The 10,706-nt window shown below is 44.6% G+C and overlaps 1 long non-coding RNA gene across 1 annotated transcript in view; it reads left to right on the top strand.

Annotated features, from left to right (window-relative positions):
• The first annotated feature begins 7,497 nt into the window (after window positions 1-7,497).
• LOC131273438 (uncharacterized) overlaps window positions 7,498-10,706 on the top strand; it is an 84,182-nt gene continuing 80,973 nt past the window's right edge. Inside the window, exon 1 of the long non-coding RNA XR_011645758.1 lies at window positions 7,498-7,619. This is a non-coding gene — a long non-coding RNA (uncharacterized lncRNA). The remainder of the gene's footprint in view (window positions 7,620-10,706) is intronic.

Below are 10,706 nucleotides of genomic sequence, written 5' to 3'. Positions count from 1 at the left end.
GTAAGTAGGAGCTTTTGATGAGGTGACTTCAGCTTAGAAGGCGTGACCCATCTCAACCTTTGTGGGTAGGAAGAGTGAAATTCAGACAGAGAGGGAGCCACGGAGGGAGCAGCCAGAAGCTGGAGAGCAGCAGGATGCGGAAGAGAAGGGAAAGACCCAGAGAAGCCGCCATGTGCCTTGCCATGTGACAAGCTCAGAAACAGGACTTTTGCAGCCAGCTCCAGTGCCCCAGTCTTTGGGGAGAAAGCATTGCCTTGATGCCTTGATTTGGCATTGCCTTTCTTTTAGGTTCAAACCAATAAAAGAATAAATTCCCATTATTTAACCTGACCCATTTCATGGTATTTGCATGAGCAGCCTAGGAACCTAAAACAGGCCTCCAACACTGATTTTCTGTCTGGTGGAATGTCGTTTCCAAGGCTGCGGCAGGGTCAGCATGACGCTTAAAAAATGAACTGCCTTGGTGCTGGGCTTAGTCCGCACAGTTGTGGTGTGGCTTTCAGGGAGACCTGTGAGCTGACTTAGCTAGAGAGCAAGATTGACCCAAGGTGGATGGGGACACCATTTCAGCATTCCTTGTCTTTAGGAAGCCCATAGGAATAGAGGTGAGACACCTTCCATGGTTTGGGAATAAAGAGCTGACTTCTCACACGAGACTAGCCTCACTCCAGTAAAGAGTCTAATGGGTTAAGACACCAGTAACAATACTCATTTGCTCAAGACATGCTGACTTGGAAGGCAGAATTACCAAATTATTCTGTAAATCCAAAGAGACAAAACACAAGAGCAACTCCACTGATCTGGCAAGCTTGCCATTCCCTTTCTGAGCTCTTGTCGCATGCCTGGAATGAAGGTGAACCAAATACTCACAAACCAACAGCTGCGTCCTAATTTCTGACTCTTTCCCTCTGCAACTTCACAGACCTTATTTTACAGACTTTTCAAGACAATTGAAACAACCGATTTTTTTTTTTAATAATAAAAAGAAAACCCAAGCCCAGGTTTCAGCTTTCTATATTCACTGAGAAGAGAAAAAAGGAATCAAACACACTTTTTAAAATTGAGCTATTAGCAGTGATTAGCACCTAAGAATTTACTCCTTTGCTTTTGATTGTTTTCCAGTCCTTGGTGCCATCTGTAAAATTGTACAGATGATACTCGAGTTGCAGAGAGAGTGAGTTCAGTTAAAAGCATATTTATTAAAGATCTACTAGGTACCAAGGCATAGTACTTGCCCTTAGGGTCTACACAGTCGCTGTGAAACTCACAGGGATTTCATGAGGAAAGGATCCAACACTTAGTGCTGAATAAATGTCACTTCCCTTCCCCCTTACTTACAAAAATCCCAACTCCCACGTTCACCTTGATGGAGGGACTTTCTAAGCAAGACGAGCAAGCATACCTTAGTGTCCTGTCTTGCTCAGTCCACTCAGTTTCTTCTTTCTAATTCTTGGGTCTCCATGGTAGAGTTAGTAGCATCTCTGTACTCAATACCATTTTGCATATACTTTAAACTCCAAACTGTGAGTCAGGGCATGTTTTTGTGGAAGGAAGGAAGAAGGAAGGGAGGAAAGAAGTGAGGGAGGGAGGGAGGAAAGAAAGAAGGGAGAGAGGGAGGGAGACTTGAATTGTTTTCCAATGGTTTTATCAACCTCTCTTGGGCTCTAAGGGCTCTCCTAGGGAGGGAGGGTCATGTCGTTCTCATCTTTGTGTCTCCAAATGTGTTCCCTAAAAACTCTTAGAATCATATTCAATTTCATGCCCTTAGTTTTGGTAGGAGAGGAACTCTCCTGTCCTTGCCTTTATCCCAGACACACTGGCTTTAGGGTTGTTGTGTGGCTATACCCAGCCTGGATCCTAGTCAATCTGAGTAGCTTAGGAAGGAAGTGGTTTGGGGTTTGGGGTTGGGATTCAGAACATATCCATGGATAAACACGGCAGTGAGTTTCTGAATATCACATCAGAGGCCAATATTTAGCAGCAATTGAGTAAGAAGAATATTTCCTTCTGCCAGCTGTGAAATGAGACTGGGGGCTCCCTCCTCGACTGCCTTAACCCTTCTGAGCATGCCCCCGTCCTGCTGCAGAGCTCCTATGCACATCCCCTCTACTGCTCGTACCTTGGCTCCATGAATTTCCTCCAGGCCTCTCCTTCCTTCCTCCTACTCTGACTCTCCTTACACATAAGCATCTCATGGTCCCTTCACGCTTCTCACTTTTTCTCACTGCCTGTTCCTACCTGGTTTAGACAAAGTAGCCTGGTTTTGGAACACCTGCTTTGGACTGACCTGAAAATTCTCTGGAGACTTGCTAAAAACAGCCCTAGATTTCACTTCTCAACAGTGCCCAGCAACACCTCATCCCACTCTCATTTCTGGTCCATGGGACACAATAGCCCAGACTCCTGACCTTCTGGGGTACCTGTGGAGAGAGATGCAGCTCCCTAGGAAAGGAGCTGCTGTTCTGACTGGATCCAGCTTTCTGGCTTGGGGAGGGAGAGATTGGGGATGGACCTAAAATAGAGATCTCTTCTTCTTACCTGGGTGCTAAGTGGGTAGAGGCTTGTGGGTGCCATCTACTTCTTCCTGTCAACAAAAGCAAGGAAGTTCATATGCTGACTCCTACAAGGAGCTGGAGAATGTCATAAGGAACATTCTTAGGCTACAGAGCCACTGTGAATGCTAGTCTCATCATATAAAAGAAAACTCCAGAACAGGACACATCTAACTAAAGAGCTGCATGTGATATTGGATGTTTTAGTTTCCTTATGGTGAAGCAGATACCATGCCATGAGTTGGCTTAGACAAGGGAATGTATTGGCTCACAGCTTTGAGGTGAGGAGAAGTCCAAAGGTTAAGATGTCATCCAGGCGATGCTTTCTCCCAGAAGACTGTGGTACTCTGGGCTGGCTGAGTACCTGGTCCTTGGCTTTTCGGGCACATGGCGATGCATGTGGTAGTCTCTCCTGGATTCTCCTTTCTCTCCCAGCTTCCATTTACTCCCAGCTTCTTGCTGCCCCCATCGCTTTCTTCCTCTCTATGGCCTTCCCTGTGAGGGAAGTAGTGGGATGCAGACCCACCCTGATTCAGCTGGGCCACCCCTTAATGGAAGTCACCTTATCCAAAGGTCCTACTCACAGGAGTTCACCCCCCCCAGGAATGGATTATGTTTAAGAACATGTTTTTGGGGTTCATATCTCTAAATTGTTACACTGTACTTCCAAAGTCACCATCCCTCACCCCCAAAGATATCTAGCCTAAGAGAAAGCATGGCCCCAGGGCAAAGGCAGCAAACCAGAAGAGTGGTGGGGGGATTGCCAGCACCCTGAGTGCACTATGTGACACGGTGTACACTAAGACATAGGGTACTATGTGACGTTGTGTGCACTGAGACATAAGTGCACGACGCAACATTGTGCACTAAGACATGTGCACTCTTGACACTGTGCACACTAAAATATATGTGCACTATGTGACACTGCACTAAGACATATGTGCACTGTTGACATTGCACTAAGACATATGTGCACTGTTGACACTGCACACTGAGACATGTGCACTGTGACACTGCGTGCACTAAAACATATGTGCACTATGTGACATTGTGTGCACTAAGACATATGTGCACTATATGACCCTGTTATCTAAGACATATGTGCACTGTTGACATGGCACACCAAGACTTATGTGCACTGTGTGCACTAAAACATATGTGCACTATGTGACACTGTGCACTAAGACATATGAGCACTGCTGACACCGTGTGCACTAAGACATAAGTGCACTATGTGACACTGTGTGCATGAAGATGTGCACTATCTTGCACTGTGCACTAAGACATGTGTACTGTTGATACTGTGTGCACTATGACATGTGCCCTATGTGACGCTGTGCCCTAAGACATGTGCACTATGTGACGCTGCACTAAGAGTTATGTGCGCTATGTGACCCTGTGTGTGTTAAGACATATGTGCACTATGTGACATTGTGTGCACTGAGACGTAAGTGCACTATGTGACATTGTGTGCACTAAAACATATGTGCACATGTGACGCTGCACTAAGACATATGTGCACTATGTGACACTGTGCACTAAGACATGTGCACTGCTGACACCGTGTGCACTAAGACATATAAGTTTGCTATGTGACACTGTGTGCACGAAGACGTGAACTCTCTGACACTGAGCACTAAGATGTGCACTATGTGACGCGGCACTAAGTGTTATGTGCTCTATGTGACCCTGTGTGAGTTAAGACATACGTGCACTATGTGACACGAGCTCCTCAGGTCTCAGGAAGCCCCCTTGACACCCTGAGGCTGGGCTCTGTGTCCTTCCCCTATGCCCGGCAGCTCACGGTGCCGACCCCTGGGCTAGCACCCAGCACGGGGCTGCCTCGTTCTCTGTGCGCCCGTGCCTCTCCCACATGCGTGGCAGGCTCTCAGTGGGGAGCTGATGAATGGCTAGAGCAGGGAGCCCCTCTGTGGCCCTTGACAAGATCCTGCCACCACAAAATGTCTTTCAGGTAACTTGTGCCCAGAATGTAACTTTAGGACTTGATTTTTTTCTTTAATCTTTAGACAAATTCTGTGAACGAGCACCGAACCCTCTCCTTACTGAGCCTGGGACCTCTATCTTGATGCCTGGCAAAGGCAAGTCTTCCCTGAGAGTGGGTTTCCTTCCTTTCACATGCAAACATCCAGGAAGGAGATCATAATCAAGCTGGAGATATTTGGAGCAAAGCTTGTGCCAGGAGAGAGCAAGAGCTGTTACTTAACCTCTTAGCCCCTCGGTTTCCTCATCTGTAAGGGGGGGATGATACGGCGCTTACTTCAGCTGATCTCAGAGGGTTCTGATGGGAATGAAATGAGTTAATATATTAAGTGCTTTGTAAGTCTTTGCTAAATAAAGAAAAAAAGAAAATATTACTGTTGCTATTTATTAGTTTTGTTAGACACCAAGGCATCATGCCAAATGTAGACCAGAACTTTATTTCCTAAATTACTGAAGTTCTGCTATTTCAAAGAAAAAGAATACTTTACATTTTGGAAGCCCCTGAAATAAAACATGGAAGTACTCTTGGCTTGAGGTTTATTCTATTTAACACCTTTCAATAGGGCAACATCTGGATGTGATCATGGCTTGGCAAGATGAGATGCCGAAATGACAAATTCTGGAAATGCTGTGCATTAGGCACTCTTGTCTTTGCCTGTAATTGCCTTAAAGATATAAAAGAGCCTGATTGTAATAACTCCCCTAGTGTAACTATTCTTCATTGCTATTATGCAAGAGAAGATGGCAGGAAGTGGTATCACTCTAGGGTAAGAGTAAGGAGAGAGGGGGGCTAAGCCTTAGATATCTGTGTCCTGCATCTCAAATAAATGCTGAACAACAGTGTGAAAGCATCACCAGGCATCTTAATATATAGCCCGTAACCTATTAACTGGAATAATTGTTGCTCTACAATAAGAAGCCCCTAAGTATTTAAGTATTCGAGGCTAAGTGGACCTAGGTCAGAAAGCATTTATTATTTATTTCCGAAAGTTCTGTTCTCCGGTGTTCGGGATAGAAATATGGCAAACTGTGTCTCCCCTTGTCAAGCAAGGGAAATGGTTGTTTCATTTTTAATCTGGATCCTTTGCCCTGACAGGTAAGTCTGAGGAGTGCTGTTAAGGATTTGATGAATTGGGCTCCTGGTGATGTCTGTGGGAAAGGGAGAGAGATACAGCAGGCTGGGGACTGCATTCATTGCCATGCAATTGCACGCCTTCTAAAGTGAAACAGAGTAGAGCCAGACATTTCTGAGAAGACTTAGGCAAGGAAAAAAGCTTGTCTCAAACATGCCTTGAATTCTTTGGGTGACTCTGCTCTCTTCTTTCAGGGAAGGGGTTGAAGGTCTTTGGAGAGAGCTGACATGATGAGAACAGAGTGCTATACTGCCTGGGTCTGCTTTGCTTCCAGGGACCATGGGACAATTTGAATTTGGTGAATCCAAACGAAAGATTAGGTTTTCAATGAACGCCCATGGCTGTAGGTGTGAGCCCCTTTGATTGCATTAGATTCTGTGAGGGAACCTTGATTACAATACCTGATTATATCACTTTTGATTGGACTACATCTGTGAGGCAAGACACAGGTTGGGCCTTGGCTATCTTGACCCTGCTTTGTGAGAGGACTAGAGGATCACTAGCAGCCAAAGTTTAAGCATGAAGCCCCCAAGGCGCTGGGCCCACACAGCAGCTCAAGGCTGAGGAGACAAACTCAGGCTGAAGAAATGAGCCATATGCCTGATACCCCACTGCTGAACCTGGGAAGAAAGCAGAGCAGCTGAGACTGAGAGAGGAGGCCCAGAAATCGACAAGCCCTATGCTAGTTGCTTACAGCTGAGCTCCAGGAGACAGCAGATTCTGGAAGGGAGGGCTGGGGCCTCGGCAGAGACCGGCTGCCATCTTGCTTTGCCACGTGGCGGGACACCAGGATTGCCAGCAGCTGACTTTGGTGAGAAAGCTTCTCTGATGGTGCCTTGGTTTGGACATTTCACGGTCTTGGAACTGTAAGCTTTCACCCTAATAAATTTCCCATTGTAAAAGCCAACCCATTTCTGGTATTTTGCATTGGCAACCCTTTGGCAAACTAAGACATACCGTGAAGGTTTGTGGGCAGTGAAGCAGGTGCCTTCCTGTTGTGGCTCAAACAGCTCTAGTTGAAGGTGACCCCAGCAACAGCAGCAGTAGGTAGAGTGCGTCTGAGCCACCCTTGGGATTGTGCGGCCAAATGCCATGTTTGCCAAGCACAAAGAAGTAGCAGTTTAATCCTTATTTTGGTCATCTGATATGAGGAGAGTCAAACTGTGTGATTCTATTTCCTAACTAGACTTTTATTTTGGATCCAGAGATATTTAGATTTAATTCTATATATGATGAGAAGTCATTGCAGATTTTTAGCAGGAGTTGATGTGACCTGATTTATTTTTAGAAAGAACAAAAGTGGTGAATTAGGCAGGGTTCCGTCTGCAGACAGAAACCATACTAATGATTTGGTCATGGAAGATGTAATACTGTATAAAAATCATTAGTTAGTTAAAGGGTATTATCTACTAAGAAAGATAAAGGAAACTCTTAAGAATCCAGGAATAGATGGAGGAGGCTGTCACTGCTTCTAGGGAACAAGCTTGAGAGAGGTTTCCCCTCCCCACCGCCAAGCTGAGATTCAGACCTCATTAGAGAGAGGTCCCTCTGTGGTCCGGTGGGTGGCCGAGAAATTCCCTGAGGTGATGTGGGGGTGGGAATGGAGGTGGGGGTGGAGAGGGAATAGTGACAAGTGGGCAGAAAGCTACCTGCCGGGGTATCAGCGGAAGTCCTTGGAGGGGGTGCATCGCTGGCAAGGAAGCTTCCTACTGGCATTGCAGCCGCGCAGCCCTTGGTAGAAAGAAAGCGCTGGAAGCTGGAAGAGAAGCCCTTTCCTCTTGCAGTGTCTCTCCTGCGCCCTCTACTGGCAAGGCCTAACATTGCGTGGGCTCAAAAAAGAAGTGTTTATTGGATCGTCTCCAGTATCACCAAGCTGGGCATTTGGAGCTGAGAGATTGATCAACTGAAATATGGCACAAGTGGTGAAGTACAGGTTGGCTCGGAAAGGGGAGAGGCTGGAGGCTGGAGTGGGCGGGGCGGTGGGGGAGGATATCACGCTGATCTTGGTGCTGAAACGTGGTGCAGGCAGCGAGGACTGAAAGGAAAGGGGATTCAAGTGATGCTCATCAGCTCATGGCTCATGAGAGGCAGACTGCGAAAGGAGAGAGCCAGGGATGGTCCCCAGATTTAGTGATCCACCTCGCTGGGAAGAAGAGCACGTTTGGGGGCTTAGGGGGAGATAATAAACAATGTTCTGAGCATGCCAATTTATGGTAGCCATAGAGTATCTGGACAAGATCCAGAATTTCCTAGAAAAGGAAAAATGGATTAAAAAATGTACAAAGACTATGCCTTTTCACAACTGCTATAAAACTCACATTCAAAGAAATGGTTGAAAAACAACATTTCCATCTTAAGAATTTACACAAACTTCAGAAATAAATCTTCTTGAAATTCATAAAAATCTTATGAAATTTCAATTAAAGCTTGGAGCTGTATTACGTTTTCTTCATAACACACTGAAACTTTAATGCAGACTAATAGCCAGTACATAAGGTGCAGTAAGTGTGTGTGTGCATGCATGTTGCTATGTGCTTTTTGCTGTTGTATCATAAGGAAAAAAACCTTTTGAAAATTTCCAAATGAATGAAGCTTCTGTATTAAGCAGTCAAGGGAAGCTAACATTTTACATTTTATGGCAGGTCAGATGTTGGTTAAACAAACATATACAAACCCCAAGGAAGGAGGTGGGGTGAATGAGCTGAGGAGACAAAAAGGGAGTTTCCCATGCATTCATTTCTTGCTCTGCCCATGATGGCACTTGACTGTGTCTTGTATTTTGTGTGTACACAAGATTCCCTGCATCTAAGTTGTCTGTATATAAGTCCTGCTTCTTCTTCCAAACTAAATTCTTCCTAAAGAACAGGGAAGAGACCACATACTGTTTATTCTTCACAGTTGAATAATAGATTCTCATTAAAGACGTCAAGTTACTGTTCACCACATACTCAGTAAGCATCATTCTCAGCCAATAGAAGCCCAGGGGACCCTTGGAGCCATCACGGAAAAAAAATCCACGTGATTCCTGCCTTTGAGGAACCCATGATTTAATGTGAGGAAAACACAGAAAAAGCCCATTTTGATAATATATGGTTGGGTGCTTAAAGTGATGATCTCTTCCCTAGGCAGACTCTCCCACTTTGAATCTTTGCCCTAATGAACTGGAAGTGTCATCTTTTCTTTCCCCAAAGTTTGTGAGCTTCCTGGGTAATGGGCATCATGAGGGCAAATCAGAACTCCAATTGTGTGTATCTGCAAAAAAGTCAAGGGAATGCTCACGTGTTATGTGGAATTGTACTGGAGGGAACATCAGAACAGTCTAAAGCTTTATAAACTTGACAAGAATATTGGGAAGATTAACAAGTTAATATTTCACAGGAATGCTTTGAAGATACGAAGTGCGAATATAAGTGCTAATTATTATTATTAGCCCCACGACCTTTTTCCTTTTCCCTTTACTGTTAGATCTATCGTAAAACATCTTAACTTCAAGGGAAATGATTGTTCTTTAGATGAGCATTTTTTATGAAGTCAAATGTTAATATATGCATTTATGGAAAAATCATTTCTTTCATTATTCTTTTTATTCTCCCTTGAGGCAGAGATCGCATCATTTATCTAGGCTCTAAGGTGTAGTAGCAAGGCAGAACAAATTTTGTCTCTATAAGTATGTTGGTAATAGCTGGCTTACCTTTAGGAGAAGCAAAATGTATGTTTGCAATCCTAGCTGTGACTACAAATTACTAAGAATAAAAAAAATCAAACCAATCAGAACTTGGGTAACTAAACAGATTTGCCTTTTTTTTTTTAAAGAGACCCAATGAGACCCTGTTTGGTTATTTATTTATTATTTAATTTATTTCTGCTCCCCACCTCCACCCCGAGATGGCTCTCTTGTCTATTTGCTCATTGTTTTTGCTCATTGGTTTTGCTCACTGTTGTTTGCCCTTGTTGTCTGCTCATTGTTTTTGCTTGTCTGCTCGTTGTTTTTGCTCAAAGTCTGCTCATTGTTTTTGCTCAATGCCTGCTCACTGTTTGTTTATCTTCTTTAGGAAGCACTGGGAATTCTGGGACCACCCATGTGGGAGGCAGGCGCTCAACTGCTTAAGCCACATCTGCTCCCTGAGATTCGTGTTTTAAAGTGGTCACCAGGAGGGACTCTTGAGTCTACAGTGCCAGACTTGCTGGTCTTACCCAAAATATTCAGGGATTGCTTTCAGAAACCATTCACACACTATAGTCTCATTACTTTGTGTCCCATCTTTACTTGGAGAAGAGTGTAAGAGATCAAAAGTGAGAAAGGCTCCCACCGGGAGCTCTCTGTGCTGATGTGTGTGCGGCTGACTTAATGAGGTACCAGTTCAATAATGTGAGGCAAACCGACCTAGTGCTATACATAGCTGCAGAAGATGGTAAAAATTTCAAACGCAAACATTGACATGTTTTAGAGCATTTTAAAATTTAGAATTTCTGTTAAACTTGGTTGCTTGGGAAAAGAAATCAAAACCATGTTTCGAAGACATTTCACTGAAGAAGGGAAGAAGGCAAACAGGGAGACCAGGAGAATAGCAACACCTATGCCCACCACCTCTGTCCCCCACTGCTCTCCCCTCTCTTTTTCCAGGAGCCTGATCAGACCCTCTGATAACCCAATTCAGCACCTTCAGCTGCCCTTGGCTTGTTTCTCTCTTCCTTTCTTCCACCACAGGCAATGATAGCCAGAAATTTTTGGTTACTCTCCATCTTTTCCTAATCAATCTGATTTGTTGCCAATGAAGAGGAGGAAAGAAATAGATAATGGGCAGCTGGAACAAAGAGTTGGCTGGATAGTCGCAGGCTCTTCCTCCTTTCCCTACCTCATACATCTTCTTCATGGCCAGATTGGGGATGCACAGAGGAATGAGAAGGTGGGGTATTAAGTTTAACAGCTTGACCTTTTGCACTATGGGGTACTTGAACAGGAAATTGTTCCTCTCACTTTCATAAACTGCCATTCATTTAAGGGTCTGGGCTGAGAAAT

Source organism: Dasypus novemcinctus, chromosome 15 (genome assembly GCF_030445035.2).
Source record: "Dasypus novemcinctus isolate mDasNov1 chromosome 15, mDasNov1.1.hap2, whole genome shotgun sequence".
NCBI classification, from domain to species: domain Eukaryota; kingdom Metazoa; phylum Chordata; class Mammalia; order Cingulata; family Dasypodidae; genus Dasypus; species Dasypus novemcinctus.
This window is presented reverse-complemented; position numbering and strand designations above follow the sequence as displayed.